This window comes from Chlamydotis macqueenii, chromosome 1, assembly GCF_036417535.1.
Source record: "Chlamydotis macqueenii isolate bChlMac1 chromosome 1, bChlMac1.mat, whole genome shotgun sequence".
Classification (NCBI taxonomy): domain Eukaryota; kingdom Metazoa; phylum Chordata; class Aves; order Otidiformes; family Otididae; genus Chlamydotis; species Chlamydotis macqueenii.
Genome location: NC_141556.1, coordinates 66,220,371 through 66,233,234, shown reverse-complemented (window position 1 = coordinate 66,233,234; position 12,864 = coordinate 66,220,371). Strand labels below are relative to the sequence as shown.

Genomic DNA, 12,864 nt, shown 5'->3' with positions numbered 1-12,864 from the left:
GAGATCTTTGATTTTTTTTTTTTTTAATTTTTTTTTTTTTTTTTAGAGATCAAATATGTGACGTACAAACACATTACTGTGTGCCATAGGTTATACTGTCATACTGTCGTGGTATTATCCAGGCAGTGTATTTGTTCAGACTCTAGTTAGAAGTTACATGAACACAGGTAATGCGGGAGTGGACTATGGTGCAAATACGTAGCTTGAAGGGTAAGAAAGGATCAGCTTCTACCAGCCTGTGAAATAGCATATAGATACCTCCTAACTTCACCTTTTCAGAATGGTGCCTGGAGACATAAAAGTATAAACAGTATGCATGGAAAAGGTGACAACAAGTAGTTCCAGTCTATATGGGTGTGAAATTGACTGGACAAATATCCCTTGACGCTCCTAAATAGTATCTGAGAGGAGTGAGTGACCACTTTGTTGGTCACTTGCTGAAGCACTTCCAATCTGAAACAGAAAGAAATCCTTCCAGTACTGACTGGGTGAGAGGGGAACAGCACAGCTGAAGGGACAGTGCCTATAGGAAGGCATAATTTCACATGTCGTTTATTCATTGCTGTCACAATGTGCAATTTCGAGTGTGTCCAGGTGCCTGAGCAAAGTAGTTTTTCCAGGTACTAAAGGCCCATAACAAATATGGAAAACATATAGAATGTACCTTTTCTGAAGCTGTGATGTTTTGGAAGACTGGAACTTCATAGATAATTTTTTTTTTTTTTTTTAGTAGTAGTATTCACTATAGAGTGAAGGCATCACTGAAAAACTGATTTCGGGCAATGTCATGTTGAAAGGCTCAATGATACTGTGACCCAGAAGTCAACAGAGAATTAAGTGCGTTTCATTAGTACCATCACTAGGCTTTGCTTTGTGACTGCAGCACCCAAGCCTTATGTTAGTCGTTTACCTGGTAGGTGCTATATAAACAGAGACAAACAGTCTAATGGTTTATGTCAGTGCTTGTAAACCCAGTGAATTTGTTGAGTCTTTACTAAAAATTCAAAACAGTTACAGAATGCTCCTCTTCCTCTCTCTAGCCCCTGTCCCTGCGTTTATGATTATTCTAAAACAAAACGATTAAATTCCTTTGACATTAAAGGTTTGGAAATTTAGTGTCTGCGTGTCCTTTACAGTTTGACAGGCAATTCTTGACCGTGAGAAGGGTAGGCAGTTAGGAAACACAATCTTTCCTTTAGATTGCCATAAAATACTTAACACATTGTGACTGCTCTTGCTTGCTTGTGAAAAAGCCCTTACAATCATGATCTGGCACTAAAAAAAAAAAAAAAAGAAAAAAAGAAGAAAAGAAAGAAAGAAGAAGAAGAATGGGCAACAACTGTGTTTAGGTCATGTAAGATCAAGAGACATTGGAATATAGCTAAACCTTGTATTATAAAAGAAATTAAATGTTTAGCCTTAAACATTATGCTTTAAGAGTAATTTCATAGATTTTATTTGCTTTTTGTTTTGGAAAACTTTCTTCCCCAACAATGCAAGCCATCTGCTTTCTTAAATGAATATTTTGATACTCTTTCTTCTGATGCCAAAAACTGAGGCTCTAAGGAAAACAGTAAATATTGCATAGGAATCGGCAACATTTTGTTGGGCTGCAGTTCTGTGAACAGCTGAGTGATCCAGTGGGCAGTTGCTGCCAAAAGGCTGCCCAGTTCCTCCCTGGAACTTTCCCAGACTTTTGGTCTCATCTACGAGTGAGCTCAGCTCACTCACACAGCACAAAACTCCTGTGATAAAACCAGTGCCCGCTTGCCTGCTGGAGCAGGGGTTATGCTGGCCTGGAGAGAAACCCAATGAGTGTCGGAGCTGGTAAGAAATAAGCAGTGGGAGCTACAGGGATGGGAAATGATGGAGGGGATAAAACTTTCTCTTCTCAGTGGGGGGCTGTCTCACTCTTGTCTGGGGTAGCTGTGCTTTGAGTTTGAGCAGCCTTTTTTTGGTCTGTCCTGAGGCCTTCAAATGTTTTCATTTAAAAAATATTTGTAAAGTGAAAGGTTGCACATCCTTCTGATGTGTTGGACAAAACTTGAGCTATTACAAAATTATTTCTCTTCCTGAAACGTTGTTGGTTTTAACGTATTTTTACATTGCATGACTTTTCTTAAAAAAGCATTTCCTATCCATTTGCACACTCAAATATTCGTATGACTGCTAAGCTTTTTGAAACAGTATGGTAAGTATTCATCCAAGTCTGCATCAAAAATTATTTTAATTCTCCAACTTAAGAAGTTTTATGAAATGACAATTTACATTCATCATACAGCTATGTTCCTTTTCCCTCCCTTGCTGCTTTTTTTTTTTTAAAAAGTGTATTTTAAATGGGAGCCTGAAAAAGGGAGGAGAGAGGACTAAAGAATAGAATTGTTCTGAATTTGTATCTCTTGGCCAGTTCGTGGCATAAAATGTGAAGCTGTTTCAATCTGTACGATGTTCAAGAGGCAACTGTACTGATGTGCAGGTCTGTTAATTTGGAGTGAGTTCTGTGGACAGCACAGTGGTCATTTCTGGCAATTTAGGGCTGGGGGATTTTTCCCCGTTTGGATTCCAGGCAACTTGTGTTTGACTTCCTTGTTTAAGGATGATTCTGAACTGATTAGTTAGTGTGAAATGGTGATAATCTCTCTTGTTCCTTACGGACAAGAGACCACGTGAAAACAGACATAATTATGGTAGACTTTAAAGGGACTGGACAAGGAAGGTTATTCTTGAATGATTTCACAGGAAGGCCCTAAATAAACTTAAACTAGACTTTTTGTGGCTATTCTTCCTTTTTTTTTTCCAACCAGGTCAAAAGCAGGAAGCACTTGAATTCTTGTGAAGTATCCAGCTTTGGGTTCTTTATATTTCTGTTTTGGTGCAGTGAGCATTCCCAGGGAGCTGCTTGGTTTTCTGTGTTTGGTAGATGATGGTGGTTAATTACTTGGCAGGAAGACTGAAATGCTTGGGGAGCCTGACAGCGGGCTGCCTGCCCCTGGCTTTGGGGAGGAAAGGCATTTGCCAGTGAGCAGCTGAAGTGCCGCACAGTGCAGCTGTAAGGGACGAGCAACCATGTGTTCCTCTCCGCCCACACTTTGTTCTTTGTCAAGTTCATGATTTTATATTTGCTTATAATCTTTCAAAGAACAGGGAGTAGTGCTGTTGTGACATTATTGTGCAGTTAATACCCTGCAGCTTGTTCTTTAATTAGGGCATATTACTTTAAATCTCAAGCCATGCATTTTTAGATAATAGTTTTTTGGTTTGTTTTTTTCTTTTCCTTCCCTACTGTTTGCTCCAATCCTGTTGAGTTGTGATTCAACAGAATTAACATTATGTAGTGACTCCTTGCTTCTGGAAAGGGAGTCTTGTCTTCCTTTTCCTATCACTGAATTTGCATCTTTGCCCAAGCTCCAGTACATCTCAGATGAATCAATGTGTGAATCCGGTTGGATTTTTTTTTTGTGGTGTTACATTTCTGATGACTTAGCTTTCCCAGACTGCATCCTGGGGCTAAACGTGTGCCAGCACTGAGGCACAGAAAGTGGTGGGAGCAGGCAGCCAGGAGGAGGGAGGGGAGTGGGTGGACCAACTCTTATCAGTGACAGCTGGCTGCTGGATGGGCTTCGGGTTGTCAGGCGCTGGCCAGACACACGGGCTGCCTCAGCAGTTGGATGTAGGAAGCGGTTTCCATTTATCAGTGCTAATTTTATTGGCTTGTATTGAATAATTGACTTCTGTTTGGATCTTTGGCTGTTCTGCACTTTTAGTATATTATATTATGTATTTATATCTTTAAATGACTTGAATGCTATCAGTATGTATACAACTTCTGCTCAGATCTTCTGAAATAATAAATTAGATACAGTTTCAACCTTCTTTAATAAGATTATTTCCCCCCCCCCCTTCCTTTGAGTCTGGGGGTGGGTTTCTTGTTTGGGTTTTGGGTGTTGGGTTTGGTTTTTTTTTTTTTTTTTTTTTAGCATCCTGTTTGTAAAGATACTTTCTCTTAGCAGTCCTTTTAGCAACAGAAGTAGCTGATTTCATGTCTCAAAGCATATGGATATTTTCTACAATATCTCTAAGTTGAGTTGAGATTAATATGGATTGACTGCACAGATAACTGGGCAGAATAGAAGATGAAAATGTCAGTGACTGGCTTGTTAGGGAACTCTTCGGAAGCAGTGTATACTGAGCAAAATGGTGAAATTTGTAGCTAGATCAAATTTATAATTTTTTTTTTTTAAAACCTATTAGTATTTGTTTAAAATCTAAACACCCTGTTATTTCATAATGGCTTATGAATTGTAGGAGGAGAGGTCTTTTTGTCGTTGAGTTATCACTGCACTTGCATAGTAAGTATATGTTAATATAACCTCTTGAATCATTCCAGTGGTTTGTGTGAGATACAATCAGCTGCATTTTTCCTTCACGTGACCCCAGTAGTGAAGGTGCTCTCCTTAATATGAAGTTGGACTGTGCTGCCCAGCATGGTGTCAGGCTGTTTATCTTATATATGATAACAGGAAGAAAATAAATCGTCTTAAGACTTGAGAAATAAAGTGAAAGAAACACACAGGGCTCAGTGCCACAACCTTTTCTTAGGCAAGTCATTCTTCTGTGATCAGTGAATCTGCTTGTACAAATGGAGTGTCTCATTTATTAAATAGGAGCTCAGGACATTTAGAAAATGAGGATTGCCATTTCTGCAAAATATGCTGGTGTCAACTGAAAACTCAGTGAAAAACTAGCTGAGGGGCTCACACAGCTCTACACAGAAAACTAAAAGGAAAAAAATAGTTTGAGGAAAAAGTGGAGATGAGTCCTGTTCATCTTTGCTTGTGCTGAGGTTTGTAATCAAAATTGCTATTAATGCAATAGGAGCTCAAAAAAGCCACACAACCTTACTCAACCCTTTCCTTCATCAAATGCGTAGGAAGCTGTAAAGAGCTCACAGAGTGGGGAGGGGAAGAAGTGACAGCTCACCATTTTTCCCATGATCACGACAGGGGAAAGAGGTTGACCTATGTAGTCAGGGCACTCCCGTGACTTTGTGAAATATGGCAATGTGAGAAGCAGTTCTTGAGATGAAAGTTGCCATTCTGTGTTATGGCACTGGCAAAAGACTGTGCTGACAAGGAGGGAGGAATTACCTGAAGTTACCTAGCATAGAAATAAGACAGTAACAGCAGAGTAGCTGACTTTCATTACAGGATCAACTTATCCTGCCTTCTCCTGGAGTGATGAAGCTGCTGCTACATTTTCTTTTTCAGTGGGTTGGTTTTTTTTTTTTTTTTGTGGTAACCTTGTGGTTCTTAACTACATGAAGCTTGTGGTACATGGCTTGTAGAGTCATGAACGGTGGTCGCTCTTATGACTTGTAGACAGGCTTAATAAAAAGAAAGGAAAATTATTATTCAAAGCTGCTAAAAGAGATATTGACATTATTTAATGAAAAACAGGCTATGAAAAGCCTCTACATGTAAATTAACACTATTGTGTATTTTCTCTTTAGTTTTTGGACTTGATAATACATGTTCAAAGACCAAAGTGAAAACGAGTTTGAGGGAATGTTTTGTAATACAGGAACTAAGTATGTGAAAGAGCAGTCCTTGCTTCCTGTAAACAGAACTCAGAGCTCTCTCTTCAATCATACCTCTTTCTGGAGACATGGCTTGAGCGGCGCTTACCTCTATTCATTTAAGAAACCCATGGATGAACAACCATCATCAGCAAAGCCGTTGTCCCAGTGTGTATGAGTGTAGGTAACTCATAAGAACCTTAGTGGAGGAGATGCTCTGGTTTTGGCAGAGGACCTCAGTCATAAGCTACTGCTTTCAAACTGCAAGCTGTGCATTGGCAGCCTACCCAAAACCAGCATTTTCCAGCCAAGGGAGATGCTAGCATGCTTCAGCTACTGCACTGGGTGCTCCCTCCAGCAGCCCTGCTGCCCTGTGGCGGGGGGAGCAGCAGTGGCAGGTTTCTGGGAGTCCTGCCAGTCGAAGCAGCTGCTTAGTCAGTAGCAAGGCCCAAAGGCTTGCTGCCTCCCCTCCCTTTGATGGGGGGTGAGGTGTAGGAGCAGTGGCCAGGGGTAAGGTTGTCACACATGACTTGCAACCTCCGCAATGTGTCTCGTGAGCAGTGCTCTGTAATTCTACCCCTGTGGCCAACAGCAGCCCTCCAGCTCCTCTACCCCTAAGGTGCCTCAGCATCAATTTCACCACCAGTTGCCTCCAAAAACTGGATGATTAATGAGCGGTGGCACTGCTAGACTGCAGATGACAGTATGACAGCAGCGGGCTGGCAGGGGAAAGGGGCAGAAGATGGTGACTGCAAAGGTGCTTGTTCTTTGTCCTCAGAAGGATCAAAACTGTGCCTTTTTTTTAATAGTGTTTTCAAAAGCTGTCCACTGTTCCTTTTTCTGTTTAATTTTACATGACTAGTTAACATTCATAGTATATACCACTTGGACTTCTATCAAGTGAACTTTGATTTTAAAGACTGTACATGTTGAAGGTGTTTTTTTGTTTTTTTTTTTTTTTTCACTTGTTTTGTCTTTTCTTTCCTTATATTGTGTCTCCATATTCCCGACTCCAGAATTTGCCCTCTCTGATGAGGAATGTACTGTAATCGGTACATGTTGCATGGAGAAACTCTCATTACTTCTAAAGAAATAGTTATTTGGGCTCAGTCTGGCAAAATGCCATTTGAAGTCCTGTACAGTGCTTTTTGTTTTACTGGAACAGAACCAGCAGTGCTTGTTACATTATTGTGCTAATCCAAAATTTGGACAAATGTTGAAAGATAATCCCATTAATTGCTGACTTACTCATTTTACGAAGACTCACAGCTGATGTGCAGGTCTGCCTGCATGGAAATGTCTATTAGATCAGAACCAAAAGAACAAAGATCACAGCCAGAAAGGACAACAGACTAAGGCACACTGAGTCTGCCTGCTGTAGCCAGTGTTGGCAGGACATTTGTAGTGAATATGAAATTAATCATTCTATCCTTTACTTTGCGTGATATACAGTATAGTGAGACTAAGATCAGGAGATTATTGATAAATCTTATTTTGTTAATATTTCAGTGCTTCCTGGTAAAGCTTAGATTTTATAATCTTGAAGCAGGCAACCTATTTAAATGTGGTGGCATCTGTAGCTGGTAACTTGGCAAACTGTAGGTCTTTAGTCCTACAGTAGTCCTTCAGTCTAAAAAGGAAAGTTACTGTGGGAAAGATGCATGGTTTCTTCCAACCAGAACAATCATAAAGCTTGACAGAACATAGGAGAGGCAACAAAGAATGCTTGTTTCATGAATACCCACAAACCAAACCAGTGCAGTGACATCTTACCTTAAACCAAGCAGATATAGGTACATTTCTACTTTGAATTGTAGAACAGTGTTCTATCACTGATGCTCTGCATAAACCACCTCAGTTTATCAGAAATGAAATTATTTCAAAAGTCAACATTGTTTCTCTTCTTAGAATATCTTTTGTGTGTTGTGTACAGTTAAAGTTGCTGAAGTTTGTTTCAGTTTTCCTTCTGTATTACTGCTCTGTGTGTTGTTGCAAGTGGTTCGCATGCGCAGTGTTATGTATACCACAGTCTGGAAACTTCTTCTGCTCTATGTTACTATGTAAGGTAGCATATCTACCCAGAAGTTGTGTATTTTCTAGTTCCTAGCAAGTATTGTGTAGAAAGTGTTTGGCCTGCCAGTTTTAAGTTCAATATTGTTTCATCTGTTTAACTTCACCATCAAATGTTGTGAGTGCATTCACAGGGGTCATTGAACTAAAAGAGCAGTATCAGTACACTTTTTGCTAGCTACAATTTATACCTGCCATATTTACTTGAGAATTTATTTTCTCTGTGCAATAAATGCTATGAAAGAGAGAAAGATATTTGTTTGGTAGTTCTAGGGATGCTTCCATGCAGTGAGAAATAGTCTTATATGCTCTGTATCTTCATTATTGCCAGAAAGTGGTCTACCTTCTTCTGTTGAACTTAGAATATTTTTGCGTGTGCCTGGAGAATAGCTTTGCAAGAAAAAAACCCTACATTTTTTGCATTTTGCAACATATGTATCTGAACTAATCCTTTAATAGAACCTGATCTATGTCCTACATACTTTGCCAAGATTCCACTTTTCAAAGATAATTCTAAACCTTCTGATATTTGCCTTCTATTTTTTTTTGCCAGCACCTTCTTGCAAGAAGATGACTAATTTCTTCAGTGAAACAGCTCTCCTGACTTCAGCAAAAGTTGTTTTTTTTTTCTCTTTTTATAGCACTGGGTTATCAACTACTTGCAGTATTTCAGCAGTGGCTCACCACAATAAAGGTTGGCCTGATGTTTAACCTTTAGATCTCTTCTGCACAGAACAGAGTATCAGCATGAAGTTTTTGTACTATTCTACAGCTGCAAAACATTCACAACTCTGTCACCCCTGTCATGGAAGAGGTGAAGATATATTGAAACACACAAATGTGTAATTAACTTGAGAGGATAGTATTTAATAGAATTTAGAGGAAGGTGGATTTTTCTTTTTCATGAGAGAAACTTGGACCTTCGGACTTCCTACTCTGCTCCTCCATACTCCTAATTCTCAGATAGTTTGGACTTAGTCCAGTTATTCTTCAAATGTGTTTGGGTATGCATCAGCAGTATGAGCCTCTTAGTAACATGTCGGTTCCTCTCACAAACAGGACAAACCTGTGAGATGTAGGTACCAAGTTACTGGAAACTTAGTTTTGAGGGTAGATTTGGACACAACTGTTGGCAAAATCCATGACTAGGTTTCCTGCTTAGGCCTCAACAAATCTGTTGTTGTAATTGCTTGGGAGAGAGGCTACTTTCTGCCTTTTTGTTTGTGCTCAAGAAGCTGCTCACTTTTGTCCTGGCTTTGCTACAGCTCCTGTAGTGTTTGGGGAGTATAAGTGGATGGGTTGACTTAGTCTCTTGTAGTGTCAGTGCTACTTGATGCTCTTCTGAACTGATCAGGAGATTGTATGGCTGGGTTATGGTGGCTAAACCAATGCCTTGGTAGACAGACTGTTAGCTGCACCTCCATGTGTGTTCAGGGATGAGTAGGAAAGGTGAAGCTTTGCATTGATCTTACACGAAGAGATCTAGCAATAAAACATCAAGACCACAACCATTATGGCTTGGTTATATCCAGAAATGCTGCATTTCTTTCATTCAGAATGTATGATGAAGAATAGGATTGCAGTGGTAGTAAAAATTAGACAGTGCTGGAACAGTATAGGTGCACTATGTGCTATAAGCAAGAATGAAAAGAAATATGACAGAAGACCTAGTGGTGTTGAGATTGTCTTCCCAAAGCTTATGGAACTGATGGACGACCTATCCAACACTAAGACATTAGTTTAACCTTTTGTTAATATAAGCAAGCCATTTTTTTTCTTGTTACTGGCATTTCAAGCTGGCTGATTGTGTTTGTCTAAATATCCGTGGCTCCAAGTTATTTCTAATTAGAATGCTCTGAAAAAATAGATAGTGCATCGCCTAGCTTCGAATGTTCTTGCAGATGCAAGCATGTTTGCAAGCGTTCTAGCTTCTCATTTCCTTGCAGATGATAAGCAAAATAAATAAGTGCTTATCAAATTTACAGTGTTTATTTCTCTTTTCTGTTAGTTATTTGTTACCTCCTCTTTTTCACATTCTTGCCTGCCCCTGTTTTAAATTTTTAAAAATCTTTCCCCACCTTTCTCTTCTCTTCAGTGTATTTAATCATCTCCGATTATAAGAGGTGGTATTAATCATGTACTAGTGAACACGGTAACTGGCTGGTAGTATTTTGCTGTGCGTTGCATTTCTGACTTCAAGTAAAATGTCTCAGTTATTATAATGCATAGGCATGCAGTAATATGCAACTGTTTCTTTAAAAGAATCAGGTCAGAAATCATCAGAATGGGAATCTACTTCAGCCCAATAAAAGCCGCAGCTTTTTGCGGCATGTCTGACTTTTTGCAAATCTAATGGGATTTTAAGTTGTACTTATAGGGCAACAATTGTATTTCTAAAAGGTAGACTGTGTTACTGTGCACTTAAACGGACAGCATTGAGCAGCCCTACTGAAATGCGTGCTGCTGGTTGCGGAGCAAGTATTTGGTATTTTTGTAATGTGCTGAAAATTACACGTTTTGGACTTTTGTTATAATACATTTGCATACAATACAATAGATACAAGTCTGTGGTGAATATTCCTGTATTTCTGCCACAATTTCCTTGTCTGCATCACCTGGAAGGTAATATTTTTCACTGGCTAGAAGCCAGGGCAGATTTCCAGGGATGATAAAGGATGCTTTTTATCCAGAGAATTTGACTACTCAATTTTGTATAGAAGTATGGTGTGGCTAGATTTCCATTACCTTTTGCCATTCCAGCTTTACGTGTGGAGAAAGCTGTTCATCCTGATGTGGCTATATTACTCTTCAAAACACACGAGAGAATGTGACATGATTAACTTAATTACTAGTTTGAAATACAGATTGAATGTCTATAGCATGTTCATCTCTAGCAAATACAACTTCAGATAAGACGAATAATTTGTGTAATACATTGCGCAACGGTAATGAATTGATGACATTCTGTTTCCCTGCACCTGCCGTGTGCTGAGTTGTTACGCATGTGAAGCCGGAGCATGTCATGCATCAGCGTGCCTCTCAGAGCTTGTGTATTCCAGAAGAAATTGCAAAAGATCCCTGTTGCTTGTGTTGCGGTTTTGTGTTACGGTGGACAAGCTTTACAAAATGGCTTTTGCACACTGAACACAACTAATATTTGCCCATCTAGTGGAGGGCACGAGATGCTGACAACAAAATCCATTCTTAAGGCAGACTGATTTTTTTGCATTAAAGGTTTATTTGTGGTTTTGCTGGATTTGTATTAAGGCTCTGTGTGTGTGTATGTAAACCAAGTAGAACCCAAGTCTGAATATCTACTTGAGGGACTGGGCTTGTGTTTAAATGACTGCTTCAGGCTGATCTGAGTAAGGGCTGCTGTTGAGAGGAGCTGTCTTGTCGCCTTCCAGACATATTCCTGGCTCTCCCCTTGTGCCAGCAGTAGTGCTGAGGTGGCCGTGAGATCAAACTGGTCTAAAATTTACTCCAGCTTTCGACTGCATCGTTTCTTCTGCTGATCTCACTGTGTGGTTGAACAAGTGCTGACGTAGAGGAAGGAGTAGTCAGAAGCTGGAGGGAATGGTGACAAGGAGGGAGGAGAAATGGCAAACCGCAGAGCTGCCCTGTTCTCAGCAGCAGCTCTGCATCTGCCTTGGCTTAAAGCAATCATGAGCGATAACCTTAAACAGGAGCAAGTGCCTTGATAAAATGGTGTGTGAAAAATAACTTCCTGTTCTGACCCCAGCAGTACCTTGTTTTCTTAGGGAATCCTTTTAATAAATAAGGTACCATTTTGGTGGAGATTTCCAGCCTTGGCCTGAACAATTGACAGCAGCAGTGTCCCTTAATGAGCTGCAGTTGGGGAGCTGGAGATTTTGAAGCATATTAGCTGTCAAATCAGCAGGCAAAATAGTTTTCAGAGAGCTCTAAGACTTCATGCTTTCATCCTTATTGCAAAGTTGTAAGAGTGATCTGAGTGTAGATTTTTTTTTTTTTTTTAAACGAGGTGCAGCTGCCTACCTGACTTACGCATCCTACTGATCCTGCAGGAGTTACTCTTACTTAATTTTTTTTCTGAATTGGGGATTCCCCAATTGGAGTGTAAAATGCTACAGTATGGTAAGAGACTCTGTAGGAGAGGAAGATTCAGCCTGTTGGCTCTTTGAGGGAGACAAGGAAGACTTGCTGGTATGACTCCCTGTCCCATCACCTTGGTTTGTCTAAGAGCTTTCAATACTCACACCTCCATAGGAAAGACAGAAATGGGACTTAAGGTGCCTTCTTAGGCATTGAGGAATGGTGTGAGGCAGACCTCTCACTGTTGTAGTACAATACGACTTCTTGTGTATGGAGTGATACCCAAGGAAACAGAGCTGAGGAATTTCTGACTAAGATCACAAATGTCTGAGAAGCCTCCATACATGGTGGGCCTCACTAGATTATTCACATCGTTCTGGGACCAGCCACCTTTATATTCTCAGGAGACCTCTTGCTGATTGAATGAAGTGGAAGAGGGAAAGATGCCATGTTGTAGCCATGGATGTCCTGCGCGCATTGTCATCCAAGTACTGGTTCTTTGGTAGGGTGAGTTGTTGATTTCTACATGGATCTCTGCAAGTCTCTGTATTTTTGTAGAGACAGTTTCTTGATGTAGGGCTACTTCAGTGTTTAAGAGAAAAAGAAAAAAGCTTCTAAGAAATAAAACATAAATACTTGAAAATATTGTTGGAATCCACAAAACATTGAAGAATCTTTAAACAGTGTTGTGCAATAGCTGTGGCATCTCTTTCCGCTGCTAGTCTAAGAGCAGTCTTCGCTGTTGTTAGGAATGGCTTGATATGATGGATTTTGCTGTGGGATAGGAAGATGGATTAGATCCAAGGGTCCAGACCCTGCAGACCAGTTGTTGTTCAAAAGATATCAGAGGATAGCCTTATGAAATCGTTCACTGAGTTTTGGATTTGCTTTTTTGGAAACATGCGAACAAACCCCCACTCATGTTTGTGTTTTACTAGTACAAGCAAGCAAAGGTAAAATTATGGCAAATAATAACCACAAATTTAATGTTCAAACTCTACCCATTTTGTTAAAAATGAAAAGAATTATGGCACATTGCAATAAATGATAAATGGGTTTTCCAGCTTTCCTTTGTTCCTCCCCACAAAAAAGTTGTGGATTTTTTGGATTCAGAGATGAATGAATATTGACCTAAGAGAGATCTC

General features: G+C 39.9%; 1 protein-coding gene across 3 annotated transcripts in view; it reads left to right on the top strand.

Moving 5' to 3' along the window:
- FGD4 (FYVE, RhoGEF and PH domain containing 4) overlaps positions 1-12,864 on the top strand; it is a 91,109-nt gene that overhangs the window by 32,563 nt on the left and 45,682 nt on the right. The window lies entirely within an intron of this gene.